The sequence below is a fragment of the Triticum dicoccoides genome, chromosome 4A (assembly GCF_002162155.2).
Source record: "Triticum dicoccoides isolate Atlit2015 ecotype Zavitan chromosome 4A, WEW_v2.0, whole genome shotgun sequence".
Lineage (NCBI taxonomy): Eukaryota > Viridiplantae > Streptophyta > Magnoliopsida > Poales > Poaceae > Triticum > Triticum dicoccoides.
In genome coordinates, this window is record NC_041386.1 from 76,213,434 (window position 1) to 76,238,280 (window position 24,847).

The window sequence follows — 24,847 nt, forward strand, 5'->3', positions numbered from 1 at the left end:
TAACCAACCCGTCACCCACTCAACCCCCCACTCGCTCCCCATCCCGATCCAGATCGGATCGGGACCGAACCACCCCGACCCCTGCCATCGCCGCCACACGCCTCGCCGGCGTCGCCTGTCCCCGTCGCCACCAGACGCCACCGCGTCGGCCCCCCCTGCGCCCCTCGCTGCCGCCCGGATCGAACCCCATCGTCGCCCCGAGCACCATCATCGGCCGGCTCCCCGACACCGTCGCCCTTGGATCCCATCGTCGTCGCTCGGAACGCCCCTCGCCGGAAGCGTCTTCGCCGGACTGCCTCCTCGTCGCCGCGCATCGTCCCCGTCCTCCTCCCCAAAGGCCACCTCGAGCCTCGTCGCCCCCCTTGGTCTCTACATCGTTGGTGAGGGCCTCGCCCTCCCCCGTCTCTCCCTCTGTCCCGTAATTTTTGCCGCGGTCCCCTCCATTGTTGCTCGCCGACCACCGTGCTCACCACGCCCTGTAGCCATCGTTGGCCGCGCCATGGTCCTGCCCGCTGCGCTCAGCGCACCACCACGAGCTGTACCGCTGGCCGCCGGTGCTTGCCCCCACGCGCGCGCCTCCTCACGCGCCTGTCGCCGGAGCCCCTGGACCACTCGCCGTGCCCCGCTGCATCTACTCGCTGCGGCCCCCTCTACTCCGCCCGGACCTCAGCCGCCGGAGCTTGACTTCGGCGCGCTGCTGTGCCCCTGCTCCCCGTGGACGCGCCCGGCGCCCCTTGGCCGCACCGGCCGGCGCCCGAGGCCAACCGGGTTACGCTCGTATACCCAGCGCCCGCGTGCCCGTGCCCGTTAAGGCCCTATGGGCCTATGACAAAGGGCCCCGCCCTAGAACGGTTTAAAAAAAAGGAATAAAAAAAACAATCATAATAAATAAAATAAAAATGAATTAGTAAAATTAATTAATTAATTAGTAAATTAATTAAGTTAATTAATCCAACTTAATTAATCTAATTAACCTGTTAGTCTAACTAAGCAATAATTAGTTTAACCTAACCCTAATTAACTTAACAGTGTATGACAGGTGGGTCCCATTGGACCCACATGTCAGGTTGACCAGTCAACCCCGTTGACTGCTGATGTCAGCATGACATCATGCTGATGTCATAAATCCATTTTCGAATTAATTTAAATAATTAATTAAATTCCAGAAATTCATAAAAACTTTAGAAAATCATATCTTTTAATCCGTAACTCGGATTAAATTATTTTCAACATGAAAGTTGTTCAGAACAAAGAGACAAATCCGAATACGCAGCCCGTTCGTCCGCCACACATCCCTAGCATAGCAAACACGCAACTTTCCCCCTCCGGTTCATCTGTCCGAAAACGCGAAACTCCGGGAATACTTTCCCGGATGTTTCCCCCCTTCATCGGTATCACTTACTACCGCGTTAGGGCACACCAAACCCCGCGTATTGTCTTGTTACGCTTTGTGATGCTTTGATTGTTCTGTTATTTATTGTGTTCCCTCTCCGTTACTTCTTTCCGATAGACCCCGAGACTGCCGGCTACCCCCAGTTCGACTACGGTGTTGGTGACTCGTCCTTCTTGCCAGAGCGACCAGGCAAGCCCCCTCCCTTGATCACCAGATATCGCCTATTCTTCTCTATACTGCTTGCATTAGAGTAGTGTAGCATGTTACTGCTTTCCGTTATTCCTATCCTGATGCATAGCCTGTCCTTGCTACTACTGTTGTTACCATTACCTGCTATCCTACTGCTTAGTATAGGATGCTAGTGTTCCATCAGTGGCCCTACACTCTTGTCCATATGCCATGCTATACTACTGGGCTATGATCACTTCGGGAGGTGATCACGGGCATATACTATATACTTTACACAGTTACATTACCTGTGATACTGTTCGGAGATGGGGGCTGAAGGGGCAGGTGGCTCCATCCCGGTAGAGGTGGGCCTGGGTTCCCGACGGCCCCCAACTGTTACTTTGTGGCGGAGCGACAGGGCAGGTTGAGACCGCCTAGGAGAGAGGTGGGCCTGGCCCTGTTCGGTGTTCGCGGATACTTAACACGATTAACGAGATCTTGGTATTTGATCTGAGTTGGCTACGAGCCTATACGCACTAACCATCTACGTGGGAGTAGTTATGGGTATCCCGACGTTGTGGTATCAGCCGAAGCCTTCGTGACGTCAGCAACTGAGCGGCGCGCGCCGGATTGGACTGGAACGCCACTGGGCTAGGTCTGCTTCCGGCCGCCCACGCAACGTGCAGGTGTGCTCAGGGCGATGGGCCCAGACCCCTGCGCGCTTAGGTTTAGACCGGCGTGCTGACCTCTCTGTTGTGCCTAGGTGGGGCTGCGACGTGTTGATCTTCCGCGGCCGGGCATGACCCAGGAAAGTGTGTCCGGCCAAATGGGATCAAGCGTGCTGGGTAAGTTGGTGCACCCCTGCAGGGAAGTTAATCTATTCGAATAGCCGTGATCTTCGGTAACAGGACGACTTGGAGTTGTACCTTGACCTTATGACAACTAGAACCGGATACTTAATAAAACACACCCTTCCAAGTGCCAGATACAACCGGTGGTCGCTCTCTCTCAGGGATACGAGGAGGGGATCGCCGGGTAGGATTATGCTATGCGATGCTACTGGAGATGCTACTTGGAGATGCTACTTGGAGATGCTACTTGGAGGACTTCAATCTACTCTCTTCTACATGCTGCAAGACGGAGGCTGCCAGAAGCGTAGTCTTCGACATGATTAGCTATCCCCCTCTTATTCTGGCATTCTGCAGTTCAGTCCACCGATATGGCCTCCTTACACATATACCCATGCATATGTAGTGTAGTTCCTTGCTTGCGAGTACATTGGATGAGTACTCACTGTTGCTTTCTCCCCCTTTTCCCCCTTTCCTTTCTTTCTGGTTGTCGCAACCAGATGCTGGAGTCCAGGAGCCAGACGCCACCGTCGACGACGACTACTACGCTGGAGGTGCCCACTACTACGTGCAGGCCGCTGACGACGACCAAGAGTAGTTAGGAGGATCCCAGGCAGGAGGCCTACGCTTCTTTCGATCTGTATCCCAGTTTGTGCTAGCCTTCTTAAGGCAAACTTGCTTAACTTATGTCTGTACTCAGATATTGTTGCTTCCGCTGACTCGTCTATGATCAAGCAATTGTATTCGAGCCCTCGAGGCCCCTGGCTTGTATTATGATGCTTGTATGACTTATTTATGTTTTAGAGTTGTGTTGTGATATCTTCCCGTGAGTCCCTGATCTTGATCGTACACATTTGCATGCATGATTAGTGTACGATTGAATCGGGGGCGTCACAGTAGAATAATTCTACATTATCTCCGATCAACAATATGTCATTCACATATACTTATCATAAATGATGTAGTGCTCCCACTCACTTTCTTGTAAATACAGGCTTCACCGCAAGTCTGTATAAAACTATATGCTTTGATCAACTTATCAAAGCATATATTCCTACTCCAAGATGCTTGCACCAGTCCATAGATGGATCGCTGGAGCTTGCATATTTTGTTAGCACCTTTAGGATTGACAAACCTTCTGGTTGCATCATATACAACTCTTCTTTAATAAATCCATTAAGCAACGCAGTTTTGTTTATCCATTTGCTAGATTTCATAAAATACGGCAATTGCTAACATGATTCGGACAGACTTAAGCATAGATACGAGTGAGAAACTCTCATCGTAGTCAATACCTTGAACTTGTCGAAAACCTTTTGCGACAATTCTAGCTTTGTAGATAGTAACACTATGTAACGCCCTCAATGCGGCTATATCTCCTACGTGTCGAAGCACGACTTAGAGGCATAACCGCATTGAAAGCAATGTCACAAGTAAGGCAATCATCACAACATCCCATGTAATATAGATAATAAAAGGGGAAGGTACATAGTTGGCTTACACTCGCCACGTCAAACAAAGTACATAAATAACATTACATCATCCAATCACTCATGGCCCGACTACGGTGCCAAAATAAAAGATCAACCCAACATGCGACACGGTCCCGATCGCCCCAACTGGGCACCACTACTGATCATCAGGGAAAGACACATAGTAACAACGAGAAGCTTCATCGAACTCCCACTTGAGCTCAAGCGCATCATCTGGAATGGAGTCATCAGGCCCTGCATCTGGTTTGGAAGTAATCTGTGAGCCACAAGGACTCAGCAATCTCACACCCTCGCGATCAAGACTATTTAAGCTTATAGGTAAGGCAAGGTAATATGTGGAGCTGCAGCAAGCGACTAGCATGTATGGTAGCTAACCTGTTCGCAAAAGAGAGCGAGAAGAGAAGGCAAAGCGCGAACGAATAACTAGAGAACAACCTGCGGCAAGCATTACTCCAACACCATGTTCACTTCCCGGACTTCGCCGAGAAGAACACAAGACAAAACAAGTAAAAAGAACACAATCAACCACGTGCAAAGCTCAAACAACATGATGCAACATGGTATGCTATGCGGGATGCGATATGTGATGCATATGCAAGATTTGACAAGGAATGAATGAACCTGGCCTCAACTTGGAAATCCAAGTGTGCCACTGGAGGTGATTTCGGTTGAAATTGATATAAAGAACGCCGGAATCGGAGACATGGTTTGGAAATGGCAAGCAATTCAAATATGGCACCGGTCTGCGATATACAGCAAGTAGCCATCTAAATGCAACAAGACAAACATGCTATAGCACCCAAACATGGCAACAAAATACATGGCAGGGATCCATTCATGAAGCTTAACAAAAGATGAACACTGAGCTACGACCAATTCATCCATTAATAGGTTCAAATAAGCATGGCAAAAGTGCAATTGGTAAACAGATTTCAGACTTAGTGAAATTAACACTTGTCTGGAATTTCAGGTCAGATAGCACACTTTGAAGTATGAAAACTAGATGCTAAAGGAACTTAACATGGCAAAGCAAGACATGGCATGGAGCTACTCAAAGATCTTAACAAAAGTCACTTAGTTACCTTGAGCCAAAAGGGATTACAAAATACAATTGCAAGCATGTGAACATGGCAAAAACATAATCAGATCACAGACTTAGAGAAAAACTGGAGCATGCAAATCAGATATCAAGTAGGCATGTTTACGAGCTCAATGCACTCACTATAGAGCAAGGCATGACAAACTAAGCATGCACCCATCAAGAATACACATTATACAAGCTAGTCATGGCAAGAACAACAACATAGCATGCACGGATCAACTACAACATCCTCGGCAAAATCACTAACAAGTAGACAATCTGCCCAGATTCACGAAATAGGAAACGTAGAGCTCGATTGGCTCAAGCTAGGGTGCTCCATAATTGCAAACAAAGAGATGGATGGATGGAGCACTACAAGATTAACAAATCATCCTTAATGATCATCCTCAAAAGAGGCACGGATCACTAGGAAACAACATGAACATATGGCATATTGATAAAAACAGTCCAAGGACTTAGTGGAATTGCTAAGTCCCTGAAATCAGCATTAACGGATGCACCACTTTGCAAGCTTGTGCTATTCACCACCCACATCACAAAAATACATGGATGGCACCTCTGGATAGATGACAAAGCATATGACAAAACACATGTAGAGCTCATGGGCATATCATGCACACAATAATCATGGCAAAAATGACAAATAGCTAATTGGAGTAGCAGATCTGACAATTATCTCAAATAGCACTCTTCCAACAACATTTCAGGCATCAAGATGAACTCAAATGAAAATGATGCAATGAGATGAAATGATGTGCTCTCTGAGACGAACATTTTGATATGCTATATGCCCAAAGCGGATCTACGGGTGCAAAGTTACGGCACGATGAACATAGCTAAATAATCTGTAGACTTAGGGAAAAAAAGGTCAACCCCTAGGGTTTCCAGATCCAGATCGGATCTCGCCGGAGTTACTGTAGCGGCACGGAAACCGATGTTCGCCAGAAGCTCGTGGATGCCGGAGGAGCTAGTGGCCGGAGGTGGATGCGGCGCGGTGGGGCGGCGCTGGGGCGATGAGGGGCGCCGGCCGGCGAGGAGGCGGCGTCGCGGGGGCCTCGGCAATAGCGGTGCGGTGGCGGAGGTGGCCAGCGGCGGCCGGGGTCGGGGAAGAGGCGCCGGGCGGCGGGGTCGGCGACTGGGCCGCGGGGGCCTGCCCCGGGCTCGGCGGGCCGGCGGGATTCGCGACGATGTGGGGCGCCGGCCCCGACACGTGGCGGAACGCTAGTGGCACAGGGCGGCGGCGTGGTACAGGTCGGACATGTCCGGCCTGTCTGGACTTCGTCCGGCGGTGGCAGGTGGAGATGGATCTAGGGTTTCGGGAGAGGGGAATCGCGTTTCGGAGGGGGTGTATTTATAGGCATAGAGGGAGCTAGGAGTGTCCAAATGAGGTGCAGTTTTTGGCCACGCGATCGTGATCGAACGCTCTAGATGATGGAGAAGGTTTTGATGGGTTTTGGGCCAAAATGGAGGGGTGTTGGGCTGCAACACACACGAGGCCTTTTTGGTCCCTCGGTTAACCGTTGGAGCATCAAACGAAGTCCAAATGGTACGAAACTTGACAGGCGGTCTACCGGTAGTAAACCAAGGCCGCTTGGCAAGTCTCGGTCCAATCCGGAAATGTTTAATCCCCACACACGGAAGAAAGGTAGAAATGACCACCGGAGGAGAACGGAGTGCCGGAATGCAAAACGGACAACGGGGAAAATGCTCGGATGCATGAGACAAACACATATGCAAATGCAATGCACATGATGACATGATATGAGATGCATGACAACGACAACAACACACGGAGACAAAAACCCGAACCCGAGAAAATAAAATAACTTAACGTCGGAAACGGCAAGAGTTGGATTACATATTAGGTAAATCATATCCGGGATGTTACACACTACTATCAGCGTCCGTCTTCCTCTTGAAGATCCATTTAATCTCAATGGCTCGCCGATCATTGGGCAAGTCAATCAAAGTCCATACTTTGTTCTCATACATGGATCTCATCTCAGATTTCATGGCCTCAAGCCATTTCGCGGAATCTGGGCTCATCATCGCTTCTTCATAGTTCGTAGGTTCGTCATGGTCAAGTAACATGACCTCCAGAACAGGATTACCGTACCACTCTAGTGCGGATCTCACTCTGGTTTACCTACGAGGTTCGGTAGTAACTTGATCTGAAGTTACATGATCATCGTCATTAGCTTCCTCACTAATTGGTGTAGTAGTCACAGGAACAAATTTATGTGATGAACTACTTTCCAATAAGGGAGCAGGTATAGTTACCTCATCAAGTTCTACTTTACTCCCACTCAGTTCTTTTGAGAGAAACTCCTTCTCTAGAAAGGATCCATTCTCAGCAATGAATATCTTGCATTCGGATCTGTGATAGAAGGTGTACCCAACATTTTCTTTTGGGTATCCTATGAAGACACACTTCTCCGATTTAGGTTTGAGCTTATCAGGTTGAAACTTTTTCACATAAGCATTGCAACCTCAAACTTTAAGAAACGACAACTTAGGTTTCTTGCCAAACCATAGTTCATACGGTGTCATCTCAACGGATTTAGATGGTGCTCTATTTAACGTGAATGTAGCTGTCTCTAATGCATTACCCCAAAATGATAGTGGTAAATCGGTAAGAGACATCATAGATCTCACCATATCTAATAAAGTATGGTTACGACGTTCGGACACACCATTACGCTGTGGTGTTCCAGGTGGCATGAGTTTTGTGAAACTATTCCACATTGTTTTAATTGAAGGCCAAACTCGTAACTCAAATATTCGCCTCTGCGATCAGATCGTAGAAACTTTATTTTTTTGTTACGATGATTTTCCACTTCACTCTGAAATTCTTTGAACTTTTCAAATGTTTCAGACTTACGTTTCTTCAAGTAGATATACACATATCTACTCAAATCATCCGGGAAGGTCAGAAAAATAATGATACCCGTCGCGAGCCTCAACACTCATCGGACCTCATACATCAGTATGTATTATATCCAATAAGTCAGTTGCTCACTCCATTGTTCTAGAGAACGGAGTCTTAGTCATCTTTGCCCATGAGTCATGGTTCACAAGCATCAACTGATTCATAATCATGTGATTCGAAAAGCCCATCAGCATGGATTTTCTTCATGCGCTTTACACCAATATGACCTAAACGGCAGTGCCACTAATAAGTTGCACTATCATTATTAACTTTGCATCTTTTGGCTTCAATATTATGAATATGTCTATCACTACGATCGAGATTCAACAAACCATTTTCATTGGGTGCATAACCATAGAAGGTTTTATTCATGTAAACAGAATAACAATTATTCTCTAACTTAAATGAATAACCGTATTGCAATAAACATGATCAAATCATATTCATGCTCAACGCAAACACCAAATAACACTAATTTAGGTTCAACACTAATCCCGAAAGTGTAGGGAGTGTACGATGATGATCATATCAATCTTGGAACCACTTCCAACCATTGTTGAGGAAATCATTAACCGGTAGCTGCTTGATTGGCTGGCGAGTAGGGGATTAATCGGCTAATCGGCAAGTTAATCGGCCATTTAATCAATTAATCGGACGATTTTTCGGTTTATCGGCTACTCGGTGACCCTATGAGTAGGGATTAATCGGCAAGTTAACTGGTTAATCGGATGAATTCTTGAACAGGGCTTCCAACACACATCGTCACTTCACCCTTAACTAGTCTTTGTTCATTCTGCAACTCCCGTTTCGAGTTACTACTCTTAGCAACTGAACCAATATCAAATACCGAGGGGTTGCTATAAACACTAGTAAAGTACACATCAATAACATGTATATCAAATATAGCATTTGTTCACTTTGCCATCCTTCTTATCCGCCAAATACTTGGGGCAGTTCCGCTTCCAGTGAACAGTCCCTTTGCAGTAGAAGCACTTAGTCTCATGCTTAGGGCTAGACTTGGGCTTCTTCACTTGAGCAGCAACTTGCTTGCCGTTCTTCTTGAAGTTCCCTTTCTTTCCCTTTGCCCTTTTCTTGAAACTAGTGGTCTTGTTAATCATCAACACTTGATGCTCTTTCTTGATTTCTACCTTCATTGATTTCATCATAATGAAAAGCTCGGGAATCGTTTTCCTCATCCCTTGCATACTATAGTTCAGCACGAAGTTCTACTAACTTGGTGATTGTGACTAGAGAATTCTGTCAATCACTATTTTATCTGAAAGATTAACTCCCACTTGATTCAAGCGATTGTAGTACCCAGACAATCTGAGCACATGCTCACTGCTTGAGCTATTCTTCTCCATCTTTTAGCTATAGAACTTGTTGGAGACTTCATATCTCTCAACTCGGGTATTTGCTTGAAATATTAACTTCAACTCCTGGAACATCTCATATGGTCCATGACATTCAAAACGTCTTTGAAGTCTCGATTCTAAGCCGTTTAAGCATGGTGCACTAAACTATCAAGTAGTCATCATGTTGAGCTAGACAAACGTTCATAACATCTGCATCTGCTCCTGCAATAGGTTTGTCACCTAGCGGTGCATCAAGGACATAATTCTTCTATGCAGCAATGAGGATAAACCTCAGATCACGGATCCAATCCGCATCATTGCTACTAACATCTTTCAACTTAGTTTTCTCTAGGAACATATCAAAAATAAAACAGGGGAGCTAAATGCGAGCTATTGATCTACAACATAGATATTGATACATCTCCAACGTATCTATAATTTTTGATTGTTCCATGCTATTATATTATCTATTTTGGATGTTTATGGGCTTTATTAAACACTTTTATATCACTTTTGGGACTAACCTATTGACCCAGAGCCCAGTGCCAGTTCCTGTTTCTTCCCTTGTTTCAGTGTTTCGAAGAAAAGGAATATCCAACGGAGTCGAAACAGAATGAAACCTTCTGGAGAAGTTATTTTTGGAAGGAAAGCTACCCGATAGACTTGGAGTGCACGTCAAGAAAGAAACGAGGGAGCCACGAGGTAGGGGGGCGCGCCCACCCCCCTAGGGCGCGCCCTCCACCCTCGTGGGCCCCTCGTGGCTCCCCTGACGTATTTCTTCTGCCTATATATATATATATATCCATATACCCTAAAACGACCGGGGAGCACAATATATCGGGAGTTCCGCCGCCAGAAGCCTCCGTAGCCATCAAAAGCCAATCTAGACCCGTTCCGGCACCCTGCCGGAGGGGGCAATCCCTCTCCGGTGGCCATATTCATCATCCCGGTGCTCTCCATGACGAGGAGGGAGTAGTTCTCCCTCGGGGCTGAGGGTATGTACCGGTAGCTATGTGTTTGATCTCTCTCTCTCTCTCTCTCTCTCTCTCTCTCTCTCGTGTTCTTGAGGTGATACGATCTTGATGTATCGCGAGCTTTGCTATTATATTTGGATCCTATGATGTTTCTTCCCCCCTCTACTCTCTTGTAATGGATTGAGTTTCCCCTTTGAAGTTATCTTATCAGATTGAGTCTTTAAAGATTTGAGAACACTTGATGTATGTCTTCCTGTGCGTATCTGTGGTGACAATGGAATATCACGTGATTCACTTGATGTATAGTTTGGTGATCAACTTGCGGGTTCCGCCCATGAACCTATGCATAGGGGTTGGCACACGTTTTCGTCATGATTCTCCAATAGAAACTTTGGGGCACTCTTTGAGGTTCTATGTGTTGGTTGAATAGATGAATCTGAGATTGTGTAATGCATATCGTATAATCATACCCACGGATACTTGAGGTGACATTGGAGTATCTAGGTGACATTAGGGTTTTGGTTGATGTGTGTCTTAAGGTGTTATTCTAGTACAAACTCTAGGGTTGTTTGTGACACTTACAGGAATAGCCCAACAGATTGATTGGAAAGAATAACTTTGAGGTGGTTTCGTACCCTACCATAATCTCTTCGTTTGTTCTCCGCTATTAGTGACTTTGGAGTGACTCTTTGTTGCATGTTGAGGGATACTTATGTGATCCAATTACGTTATTATTGTTGAGAGGACTTGCACTAGTGAAAGTATGAACCCTAGGCCTTGTTTCAACGCATTGCAATACCGTTTACGCTCACTTTTATCATTAGTTACCTTGCTATTTTTATATTTTCAGATTACAAATACTCATATCTACTATCCATATTGCACTTGTATCACCACCTCTTCGCCGAACTAGTGCACCTATACAATTTACCATTGTATTGGGTGTGTTGGGGACACAAGAGACTCTTTGTTATTTGGTTGCAGGGTTGCTTGAGAGAGACCATCTTCATCCTACTCCTCCCACAGATTGATAAACCTTAGGTCATCCACTTGAGGGAAATTTGCTACTGTCCTACAAACCTCTGCACTTGGAGGCCCAACAAAGTCTACAATAAGAAGGTTGTGTAGTAGACATCAAGCTCTTTTCTGGCGCCGTTGCCGGGGAGGTGAGTGCTTGAAGGTATATCTTTAGATCTTGCAATCGGATCTTTTTGTTTCTTGTTTTAGCACTAGTTTAGTTTATAAAAGAAAACTACAAAAAAATATGGAATTGAGTTTGCCTCATATGCTTCATCTTTTTAATATCTTTCGTGAGTATGATGGAAATGAAAATTGTGCCAAAGTGTTAGAAGAAGATTGCATTAAAATGTTTGGCACTAAATCTTTGAATGATGAGCATGATTGCAATGTTGTTAGTATGAACTCCTTGAATATCCATAGTACTAATGATGATTGCACTAGTTATGATGAAAATGTCTCCTATAAACATGTCAATTTTTGTGGTGTGCATTGGGTTTGTAAGTACACACCAAATAGGGAAGATAGATATTGCATGAGGCATAAGTACTTAGAAACTAAATTGTTGCAAGAAAGGCTAGATGATTGTGCTGAAAATTTAAATTTTCTTGGCCGTGCTTGTGGACTTTGCAATGAACAGGGTCATTTAGCTATCCGATGCAAATTGTATCATGATCTTATCGTGTCCAAAAATTGTGATGACTTGATTTCCCTTGCACATTATAATGAACTCAGGTTGCTTATGGGTTATGAAGAAATGAAACGTATAACTAAGCATCTTCCAGAATTTGCCCGTTATAAACTTCTTGGTTTTGTCTAGAGGAAATTTATATGTATTGTGCGGTGTATTGCATTGAAAATCCTTATATTGCCAATTACATAAAGAAAAGAAAGCAAATAGAAGATGAAGAGAAAACTAATGAAAGGGAAGAGACTTCCCAATATTCTCCTATTATTTCTTATGATGAATCAGGTAACAAGGAGGAGCCTTCTATTCAACCAATATCGTCAATAAGGATCTCAAAAAAGATGGTTAAACCCACACATGATGTGAAGAAGAAAAAGAAAAGACGAAGAAGCAAAGGTAGAAAGGTATCCCTCCCAAATGATGTTGCTCCTATTACTCATTGCGATGATGATAATTGCTATAATTATTGGTGCTATCCATACTATTAATGATGAGAGTGATTATGCTTATGATATGAAAAGGCCCAAGCTTGGGGATGCTATGTTTGATGAAGATGATGTTTTTGAGAATATATTTGCTGCAATTAATGTTTGTCCCAAGCTTGGGGATGCTACGTTTAATGAAGATGATATTTTTAGTCTCCCAAGTTTTGATATGAAAATTTGTTATGATGATAGCATGCCTCCTACTTATGATGATTATAATTATGAAAGTGAATTTGGAGAGGTCATGACTTTATTTAGTGATGATTCCACTATCTTGGAAGAGGTTTCAATCGATTATGATGAGAACAAAGTTGCTACTTATGATAGTTATTGTGATGATACATATGCTACAAAAAGTAGTGATGATTATATTTATGAAACTTGTCATGATTATGATTACCCTTTTTCTGAACATTACTCTTTTAATGTGGAAACAATTTATAGTATTCGAGTTTCTTATGATACTCCCACTATTCCGAATGAGAAGAATCTTGCTTATGTGGAGAGTAGTAAATTTTCTATGCTTGTGGATCATGAAAAGAATGCTTTAGGTGCTGGTTATATTTTTGAATACATTCATGATGCTACTGAAAATTATTATGAGGGAGGAACTTATGCTTGTAGGAATTGCAATAATATCAAGTTTTCTCTCTATGTGCTTAAAGTTTTGAAGTTATGCTTGTTTTACCCTCCTATGCTAGTTGATTATTGTTCCCATAAGTTGTTTGTTCACAAAATCCCTATGCATAGGAAGTGGGTTAGACTTAAATTTGCTAGTCATACTATTCATGATGCTCTCTTTATGTTTCAATTCTTATCCTTTATGTGAGCATCATTGAAATCATCATGCCTAGCTAGGGGCGTTAAACGATAGTGCTTGTTGGGAGGCAACCCAATTTTATTTTTGTTCCTTGCTTTTTGCTCCTGTTTAGAAATAAATAATTTATCTAGCCTCTATTATTATTGAGTTTTTATGTTTTAATTAGTGTTTGTGCCAAGTAGAACCGTTGGGAAGACCTGGGGAAAGTCTTGTCGATCTTGCTGTAAAAAACAGAAACTTTAGCGCTCACGAGAATTGCTGCCATTTTTATTGGATAGTTCTATTTAGTTAATTATTTTTGAAGATGATTAATAGATAAATTCCTAACGTCTAGCAATTTACTTTAGCATTTTTTAGGTTCCAGAAGTTTGCGTTAGTTACAGATTAATACAGACTGTTCTGTTTTTGACAGATTCTGTTTCTCGTGTGTTGTTTGCTTATTTTGATGAATCTATGGCTAGTAAAATAGTTTATAATCCATAGAGAATTTGGAATACAGTAGGTTTAAAACCAATATAAATAAAGAATGAGTTCATTAGAGTACTTTGAAGTGGTGTTTTGTTTTCTTTCGCTAACGGAGCTTACGAGTTTTCTGTTAAGTTTTGTGTTGTGAAGTTTTCAAGTTTTGGGTAAAGATTCGATGGACTATGGAATAAGGAGTGGCAAGATCCTAAGCTTGGAGATGCCCAAGGCACCCCAAGGTAACATTCAAGGACAACCAAGAGCCTATGCTTGGGGATGCCCCGAAAGGCATCCCCTCTTTCGTCTTCGTTCATCGGTAACTTTACTTGGAGCTATATTTTTATTGACCACATGATATGTGTTTTGCTTGGAGCATCATTTTATTTTATTTAGTTTTGCTTGTTGCTTGAATAAAATACCAAGATCTGAAATTATTAAATGTTAGAGAGTTTTCACATAGTTGCATGATTATTCAACTACTCATTGATCTTCACTTTTATCTTTCGGAGTAGTTTGTCATTGCTCTAGTGCTTCACTTATATCGTTTTAGAGCACGGTGGTGGTTTTATTTTGTAGAAATTAATGAACTCTCACGATTCACTTATATCATTTTGAGAGTCTTTAGAACAGCATGGTAATTTGCTTTGGTTATGAATTTAGTCCTAATATGATGGGCATCCAAGATGGGTATAATAAAAACTTTCATATAAAGTGCATTGAATACTATGAGAAGTTTGATACTTGATGATTGTTTTGAGATATGAAGATGGTGACATTAAAGTCATGCTAGTTGAGTAGTTGTGAATTTGAGAGATACTTGTGTTAAAGTTTGTGATTCCCATAGCATGCACGTATGGTGAACCGTTATGTGATGAAGTCGGAGCATGATTTATTTATTGATTGCCTTCCTTATGAGTGGCGGTCGGGGATGAGCGATGGTCTTTTCCTACCAATCTATCCCCCTAGGAGCATGCGCGTAGTACTTTGTTTCGATAACTAATAGATTTTTGCAATAATTATGTGAGTTCTTTATGACTAATGTTGAGTCCATGGATTATACGCACTCTCACCCTTCCACCATTGCTAGCCTCTCTAGTACCGCACAACTTTCGCCGGTACCATAAACCACCATATATCTTCCTCAAAACAGCCACCATACCTACCTATTATGGCATTTCCATAGCCATTCCAAGATATATTGCCATGCAACTTTCCACTGTTCCGTTTATTATGACACGCTTCATCATTGTCATATTGCTTTGCATGATCATGTAGTTGACATCGTATTTGTGGCAAAGCCACCATTCATAATTCTTTCATACATGTCACTCATGAGTCATTGCACATCCCGGTACACCGCCGGAGGCATTCATATAGAGTCATATCTTGTTCTAAGTATTGAGTTGTAATTCTTGAGTTGTAAGTAAATAAAAGTGCGATGATCATCATTATTAGAGCATTGTCCCAGTGAGGGAAGGATGATGGAGACTATGATTCCCCCATAAGTCGGGATGATACTCCAGACGAAAAAAGAGAAAAAAAGAGGCCATAAAAAAAGAGAAAAGGCCCAAATAAAAAAATAAAAAATGAGAGAAAAAGAGAGAAGGGGCAATGCTACTATCCTTTTACCACACTTGTGCTTCAAAGTAGCACCATAATCTTCATGATAGAGAGTCTCCTATGTTGTCACTTTCATATACTAGTGGGAATCTTTCATTATAGAACTTGGCTTGTATATTCCAATGATGGGCTTCCTCAAAATGCCCTAGGTCCTCGTGAGCAAGCAAGTTGGATGCACACCCACTAGTTTCTTTTGTTGAGCTTTCATACATTTATAGCTCTAGTGCATCCGTTGCATGGCAATCCCTACTCACTCACATTGATATCTATTGATGGGCATCCCCATAGCCCGTTGATACGCCTAGTTGATGTGAGACTATCTTCTCCTTTTTGTCTTCTCCACAACCACCATTCTATTCCACCTATAGTGCTATGTCCATGGCTCACACTCATGTATTGCGTGAAGATTGAAAAAGTTTGAGAACATCAAAAGTATGAAACAATTGCTTGTCTTGTCATCGGGGTTGTGCATGATTTAAATATTTTGTGTGGTGAAGATAGAGCATAGCCAGACTATATGATTTTGTAGGGATAGCTTTCTTTGGCCATGTTATTTTGAGAAGACATGATTACTTGGTTAGTATGCTTGAAGTATTATTATTTTTATGTCAATATTAAACTTTTGTCTTGAATCTAATGGATCTGAATATTCTTGCCACAATAAAGAGAACTACATGGATAAATATGTTAGGTAGCATTCCACATCAAAAATTCTGTTTTTATCATTTACCTACTCGAGGACAAGCAGGAATTAAGCTTGGGGATGCTGATACGTCTCCAACATATCTATAATTTTTGATTGTTCCATGCTATTATATTATCTATTTTGGATGTTTATGGGCTTTATTAAACACTTTTATATCACTTTTGGGACTAACCTATTGACCCAGAGCCCAGTGCCAGTTCCTGTTTTTCCCTTGTTTCAGTGTTTCGAAGAAAAGGAATATCAAACAGAGTCGAAATGGAATGAAACCTTCTGGAGAAGTTATTTTTGGAAGGAAAGCTACCCGATAGACTTGGAGTGCACATCAGGAAAGAAACGAGGGAGCCACGAGGTAGGGGGCGTGCCCACCCCCCTAGGGCATGCCCTCCACCCTCGTGGCTCCCCTGGCGTATTTCTTCCGCCTATATATATCCATATGCCCTAAAACAATCGGGGAGCACAATAGATCGGGAGTTCCGCCACCAGAAGCCTCCGTAGCCACCGAAAGCCAATCTAGACCCGTTCCGGCACCCTGCCGGAGGGGGCAATCCCTCTCCGGTGGCCATCTTCATCATCCCGGTGCTCTCCATGACGAGGAGGGAGTAGTTCTCCCTCGGGGCTGAGGGTATGTACCGGTAGCTATGTGGTTGGTCTCTCTCTCTCTCTCTCTCTCTCGTGTTCTTGAGGTGATACGATCTTGATGTATCACGAGCTTTGCTATTATTTTTGGATCCTATGATGTTTCTTCCCCCCTCTACTCTCTTGTAATGGATTGAGTTTCCCCTTTGAAGTTATCTTATCGGATTGAGTCTTTAAAGATTTGAGAACACTTGATGTATGTCTTGCCGTGCGTATATGTGGTGACAATGGGATATCACGTGATTCACTTGATGTATATTTTGGTGATCAACTTGCGGGTTCCGCCCATGAACCTATGCATAGGGGTTGGCACATGTTTTCGTCGTGATTCTCCGGTAGAAACTTTGGGGCACTCTTTGAGGTTCTATGTGTTGGTTGAATAGATGAATCTGAGATTGTGTGATGCATATCGTATAATCATACCCACGGATACTTGAGGTGACATTGGAGTATCTAGGTGACATTAGGGTTTTGGTTGATGTGTGCCTTAAGGTGTTATTCTGGTACAAACTCTAGGGTTGTTTGTGACACTTATAGGAATAGCCCAATGGATTGATTGGAAAGAATAACTTTGAGGTGGTTTCGTACCCTAGAATAACTCTTTGTTGCATGTTGAGGGATAGTTATATGATCCAATTATGTTAGTATTGTTGAGAGGACTTGCACTAGTGAAAGTATGAACCCTAGGCCTTGTTTCCTAGCATTGCAATACCATTTACGCTCACTTTTATCATTAGTTACCTTGCTGTTTTTATATTTTCAGATTACAAAAACTATTATCTACTATCCATATACCACTTGTATCACCATCTCTTCGCCGAACTAGTGCACCTATACAATTTACCATTGTATTGGGTGTGTTGGGGACACAAGAGACTCTTTATTATTTGGTTGCAGGGTTGCTTGAGAGAGACCATCTTCATCCTACGCCTCCTACGGATTGATAAACCTTAGGTCATCCACTTAAGGGAAATTTGCCACTGTCCTACAAACCTCTGCACTTGGAGGCCCAACAACGTCTACAAGAAGAAGGTTGTGTAGTAGACATCAGATATGCTAATACTACCAGGACTAAGTTCATGATAAATTTAAGTTCAATTAACCATATTACTTAAGAACTCCCACTTAGATAGACATCCCTCTAATCCTCTAAGTGATCACGTGATCCATATCAACTAAACCATGTTCGATCATCACGTGAGATGGAGTAGTTTCAATGGTGAACATCACTATGTTGATCATATCTACTATATGATTCATGCTCGACCTTTCGGTCTTAGTGTTCCGAGGCCATATCTGTTATATGCTAGGCTCGTCAAGTTTAACCTGAGTATTCTGCGTGTGCAAATCTGGCTTGCACCCATTGTAGATGGACGTTGAGCTTATCACACCCGATCATCACGTGGTGTCTGGGCACGACGAACTTTGGCAATGGTGCATACTCAGGGAGAACACTTTTATCTTGAAATTTAGTGAGAGATCATCTTATAATGCTACCATCATAACTAAGCAAAGTAAGATGTATAAAAGATAAACATCACATGCAATCAAAATATGTAACATGATATGGCCATCATCATCTTGTGCCTTTGATCTCTATCTCCAAAGCATTGTCATGATCTCCATCGTCATCGGCATGACACCATGATATCCATCATCTTGATCTATATCAATGTGTCTTCACATGGTCGTCTCGCCAACTATTGCTCTTGCAACTATTGCTATCGCATAGCGATAAAGTAAAGCAATTATTTGGCACTTGCATCTTATGCAATAAAGAGACAACCATAAGGTTTCTACCAATTGCCGATAACTTCAAAAAAACATGATCATCTCATACAACAACTTATATCTCATCATGTTTTGACCATATCACATCACAACATGCCCTGCAAAAACAAGTTAGACGTCCTCTACATTGTTGTTGCAAGTTTTACGTGGCTGCTACAGGCTGAGCAAGAACCGTTCTTACCTACGCATCAAAACCACAACGATAGTTCGTCAAGTTAGTGTTGTTTTAACCTTCACAAGGACCGGGCGTATCCACACTCGGTTCAACTAAAATTGGAGAAACTGACACCCGCTAGTCACCTGTGTGCAAAGCACGGTGGTAAAACCAGTCTCGCGTAAGCATACGCGTAATGTCGGTCTGGGCCGCTTCATCCAACAATACCGCCGAACCAAAATGTGACATGCTGGTAAGCAGTATGACTTGTATCGCCCACAACTCACTTGTGTTCCACTCGTGCATATACCATCAACGCATAAAACCTGGCTCGGATGCCACTGTTGGGGAACGTACTAATTTCAAAAATTTCCTACGCACATGCAAGATCATGGTGATGCATAGCAACGAGAGGGGAGAGTGTGTCCACGTACCCTCGTAGACCGAAAGTGGAAGCGTTAGAACAACGCGGTTGATGTAGTTGTACGTCTTCACGATCCGACCGATCCAAGTACCGAACGTACGGCACCTCTGAGTTCAGCACACGTTTAGCTCGATGACGTCCCACGAACTCTGATCCAGAATAGCTTCGAGGGAGAGTTCCGTCAGCACGACGGCGTGATGACGACGACGATGATGCTACCGACGCAGGGCTTCGCCTAAGCACCGCTACGATATGATCGAGGTGGATTATGGTGGAGGGGGGCACTGCACACGGCTGGGAGAGATCAACAGATCAACTTGTGTGTCTAGAGGTGCCCCCTGCCCCCGTATATAAAGGAGGGAGGGAGAGGCCGGCCCTAGAGGGGGTGCGCCAAGTGTGGGGAGTCCTACTAGGACTCCCAAGTCCTAGTAGGATTCCCCTTTCCTTTCCGGAGTAGGAGAGAAGGAAAGAGGGGGAGAAGGAAAAGGAAAAGGGGGCTGCACCCCTTGTACAATTCGGACCAAAGGGAGGGCGCGCGCCTTCTTCATTTTGGCCTCTCTCCTCTATTCCCGTATGGCCCAATAAGGCCCAATACTTCTGCCCGTGAATTCCCGTAACTCCCCGATGCTCCGAAAATACCCGAATCACTCGGAACCTTTCCGATGTCCGCATATAGTCGTCCAATATATGGATCTTGATGTATCAGCCATTTCGAGACTCCTCGTCATGTCCCCGACCTCATCCGGGACTCCGAACTACCTTCGGTACATCAAATCACATAAACTAATTATACAATCATCACCGAAACTTTAAGCGTGCAGATCCTACATGTTCGAGAACTATATAGACATGACCGAGACATGTCTCCGGCCAATAACCAATAGCGGAACCTGGATGCTCATATTGGCTCCCACATATTCTACGAAGATCTTTATTGGTCAAACCGCATAACAACATACGTTGTTCCCTTTGTCATCGGTATGTTACTTGCCCGAGATTCGATCGTCGGTATCTCAATACCTAGTTCAATCTCGTTACCGGCAGGTCTCTTTACTCATTCCGTAATACATCAACCCGCAACTAACTCATTAGTTGCAATGCTTGCAAGGCTTAAGTGATGTGTATTACCGAGTGGGCCCAGAGATACCTCTCTGACAATCGGAGTGACAAATCCTAATCTCGAAATACGCCAACCCAACAAATACCTTCGGAGACACCTGTAGAGCACCTTTATAATGATCCAGTTATGTTGTGACGTTTGGTAGCACACAAAGTGTTCCTCCGGTAAACGGGAGTTGCATAATCTCATAGTCATAGGAACATGTATAAGTCACGAAGAAAGCAATAACAACAAACTAAATGATCAAGTTCTAAGCTAACGGGCATGAATGATCAATTGAAGTAACATAGCTATCGGGCTTTGTATATATTTGTTCCATAGTATGAATACTATAGTAAATATTTTATAAAAAAATCAATACTAGAGTAAATAGCATAAAACTATCTGTTTATAAGTTAGAGTTCTAAAAATCTACCACTTTTTAATTATTCGTTGATACCTAACACAAAATTGCTTTTAATTGCAAAAAGAAAATTTTAACCGGTTTAGTTAAATTTAAGCATGACTTGCAAAACGGCTGTGCATTGTAATGGAAGAAAAAAAATCAGAGTCTCCAATGGCCATGACCATAATTTGTTGCATTTCCGAGATACACTCTCACTCTCTTTTTCGTGAAATCGTGAACAATTTTTGAAAATCTTGAACATTTCTTAGAACTCGTGAACATATCTAACATTTTCCAAATTCGTGAACATTTTTACATATTTTCCAGCATTTTCTAAATTCATGAACATATTTTGAATTCACAAACATTTTATACTATTTGCAAACATTTCTAGAATCCACCAACAATTTTTTGGAAATTATTTGGTGCAACAATTTTGAAAATTCATGAACATTTTTTTGATTTAATGAACTTTTTTGAAATGCATGATCATTTTTTGAATTAGTGAACATAATATGAAACAATAAACTATTTTGTAAGTCATGAACAATTTTTGAATTTTTAGGATATTTTTCAATTCAAGAACTTTTTTGAATTGACGAAATTTTGGTCAATTTTAGTAACATTTTTTAATACAATATTTATAAAAATTATGAATATTTTTTATTTCCCAAACATTTTGTTTTCAAAATTGCAATCTTTTTTTGAATATATGATTTTTTTAAAATCATGAACATTTTCCGAATCCACAAACATTTCTCAATTATTAAACGTTTGATTTCAAGATTCTCATTTTTTAATATTCGGAACTTTTTTGAAGTCTCAAATTATTTTAAGTAGAAAAAATAAGACGGAAAAGGAAAATGAAAAATAAAAAAATAAAATTTTAAAAACCAACCGCTCGAACATGGGTCGGCCCAAACAGGTGCCTTGTGTCTTCTTCCAGCGTGCAGAGCGCGGTATAGAAGGTATCTACCGCATGGGCCAGGCCAGGCGGGGATTCCCCTGTGCGAAACGTTTTTATCACTTTGAAGCAATTTCGGTGACGTACCGCCAGAAACAATAACCCTTTTATTATTATGCATAGATTATGATAGGTCACACCTACTCGTGAAAGCCGACTCGGTAAAAAGACGCCATGCGGGCACATTGACCATCTCCTCTTCCTTCTCTCTCACCTTCCTCTGTTGGGCATTACGATAAGCACCTCCCATGCATCTCCATTGACCCCATGCGACCCAAGTCGAAGAGCAGTGGCGGCGACCTTGGCAGCTCCCGACCTAGACAGTTAATAATCAGAGGAAGGAGATTAACTCTCTTTCTCTCTCTCTCTCTCTCTCTCTCTCTCTCTCTCTCTCTCTCTCTCTCTCTCTCTTATCCACACTATGATGTGAAGCTAGTGTGTGTACTACTCCTTCCATCCGGGACGGAGGGGTACTAGATATAGTGCCAGGTTCATGAAAAGAAATCTTTGCAGCAAAGAACATGAGCAGCCAATTTGCCTCTGCTTGCACGATTGATCTATTTTTTGTGGGGGACTAATATCTTTTTTTACTCTGTATATATTTGTTCCATAGTATGAATACTAGTTAAATAGCATAAAACTACCCCCACAAAAAAAACTATAGGTCTATAGGTTAGAGTTCCAAAAATATACCACTTTTTAATTCTTCGTTGATACCTACCACAAAAATGGCTTGCAAAAAGAAAAAAATCGACTAGTTCAGTTAAAGTTAAGTGTGATTATGATAGGTCGGACCCGCTCATCAGGGTTGAGCTGACAAAAATGCCATGCAGGCACATTGACCCTCACTTCTTCCTTCTCTCGCGTCCCTCTATTGGGCATTATGATAAGCACCTCCCATGCATTTTCATGGACCCCCCCTTGCGCGCACCAAGACAAAGAGCGGCAGCAGCGACCTCGGTAGCTCCCAAACTAGACCATTAATAAACAGAAGAAGGAGATTAACCCTCCCCCCCCTCTCTCTCTCATCCAGACAGCTTAGCTCTTCTCTCACCTCTGCTCTGCCATGCCCATGATGGCCTCCACCTCCATGGCTACCTGCTTGCGCTCTGTTTCATGGCATTTGGACTCCATCTGATATTGATTTTATGTGATGTAAAAAACACGGAAAAAACATGAACTGGCACTTGGCACTGTGTCAATAGGTTAGTACCAAAAATGATCTAAAATTACTATAAAATGATTATAAAACATCCAAGATTGATAATATAACAGCATGGAACAATAAAAGATTATAGATACGTTGGAGACTGCTACCTCTTGAGCACTGCGTTGGTTTTCCCTTGAAGAGGAAAGGGTGATGCAATAAAGTAGCGTAAGTATTTCCCTCCGTTTTTGAGAACCAAGGTATCAATCCAGTAGGAGATCACGCTCGAGTCCCACGCACCTACACAAACAAATAAGAACCTCGCAACCAACGCCATAAAGGGGTTGTCAATCCCTTCACGGTCACTTACGAGAGTGACATCTGATAGATATGATAAGATAATATTTTTGGTATTTTTATGATAAAGAGAAATAAAGATGCAAAGTAAAATAAATGGCAATAGAAATAGCTAAGTGTTGGAAGATTAATATGATGGAAGATAGACTCGGGGGCCATAGGTTTCACTAGTGGCTTCTCTCAAGGGCATAAGTATTACGGTGGGTAATCGAATTACTGTCGAGCAATTGATAGAACTGAGCATAGTTATGAGAATATCTAGGTATGATCATGTATATAGGCATCACGTCCGTGACAAGTAGACCGAAACGATTCTGCATCTACTACTATTACTCCACACATCGACCGCTATCTAGCATGCATCTAGAGTATTAAGTTCATAAGAACAGAGTAATGCTTTAAGTAAGATTACATGATGTAGAGGGATAAACTCATGCAATATGATATAAACCCCATCTTTTTATCCTCGATGGCAACAATACAATACGTGTCGTTTCCCTTTCTGTCACTGGGATCGAGCACCGCAAGATTGAACCCAAAGCTAAGCACTTCTCCCATTGCAAGAAAGATCAATCTAGTAGGCCAAACCAAACTGATAATTCAAAGAGACTTGCAAAGATAAACCAATCATACATAAAAGAATTCAGAGGAGATTCAAATATTGTTCATAGATAAACTTGATCATAAACCCACAATTCATCGGATCTCGACAAACACACCGCAAAAGAAGATTACATCGAATAGATCTCCAAGAAGATCGAGGAGAACTTTGTATTGAGATCCAAAGAGAAAGAAGAAGCCATCTAGCTAATAACTATGGACCCTAATGTCTGAAGTAAACTACTCACACATCACCGGAGAGGCCATGGAGTTGATGTAGAGTCCCTCCGTGATCAATGCCCCCTCCAGCGGAGCTTCGGAAAAGGCTCCAAGATGGGATCTCTCGGGTACAGAAGGTTGCGGCGGTGGAATTAGGTTTTCGTGGTGCTCCTGGATGTTTGGGGGGTACGTGGATATATATAGGAGGAAGAAGTAGGTCGGTGGAGCAACCAGGGGACCACGAGGGTGGAGGGCGCGCCCCCTGCCTCGTGGCCTCCTCGATTGTTTCTTAACGCCCACTCCAAGTCTCCTGGATCACGTTTGTTGAGAAAATCATGTTCCCTAAGGTTTCATTCCGTTTGGACTCCGTTTGATATTCCTTTTCGGTGAAACTCTAAAGTAGGCAAAAAATTGCAATTTGGGCTGGGCCTCCGGTTAGTAGGTTAGTCCAAAAAATGATATAAAATTGTAAAATAAAGCCCATTAACATCCAAAATAGATAATATAATAGCATGGAGCAATCAGAAATTATAGATACGTTGGAGATGTATCAAGCATCCCCAAGCTTAATTCCTGCTCGTCCTCGAGTAGGTAAATGATAAAAAAGATTTTTTTGATGTGGAATGCTTCCTAACATATTTCTCAATGTAATTTTTCTTTATTGTGACATGAATGTTCAGATCCGAAAGATTCAAGATAAAAGTTTAATATTGACATAAAAATAATAATACTTCAAGCATACTAACTAAGCAATCATGTCTTCTCAAAATAACATGGCCAAAGAAAGTTCATCCCTACAAAATCATATACTTTGGTCATGCTCCATTTTTGTCACGCAAGAATGCTCTCATCATGCACAACCCCGATGACAAGCCAAGCAATTGTTTCATACTTTAGTAATCTCAAACTTTTTTCAACTTTCACGCAATACATGAGCGTGAGCCATGGATATAGCACTATGGGTGGAATAGAATATAATGAAGGGGGTTA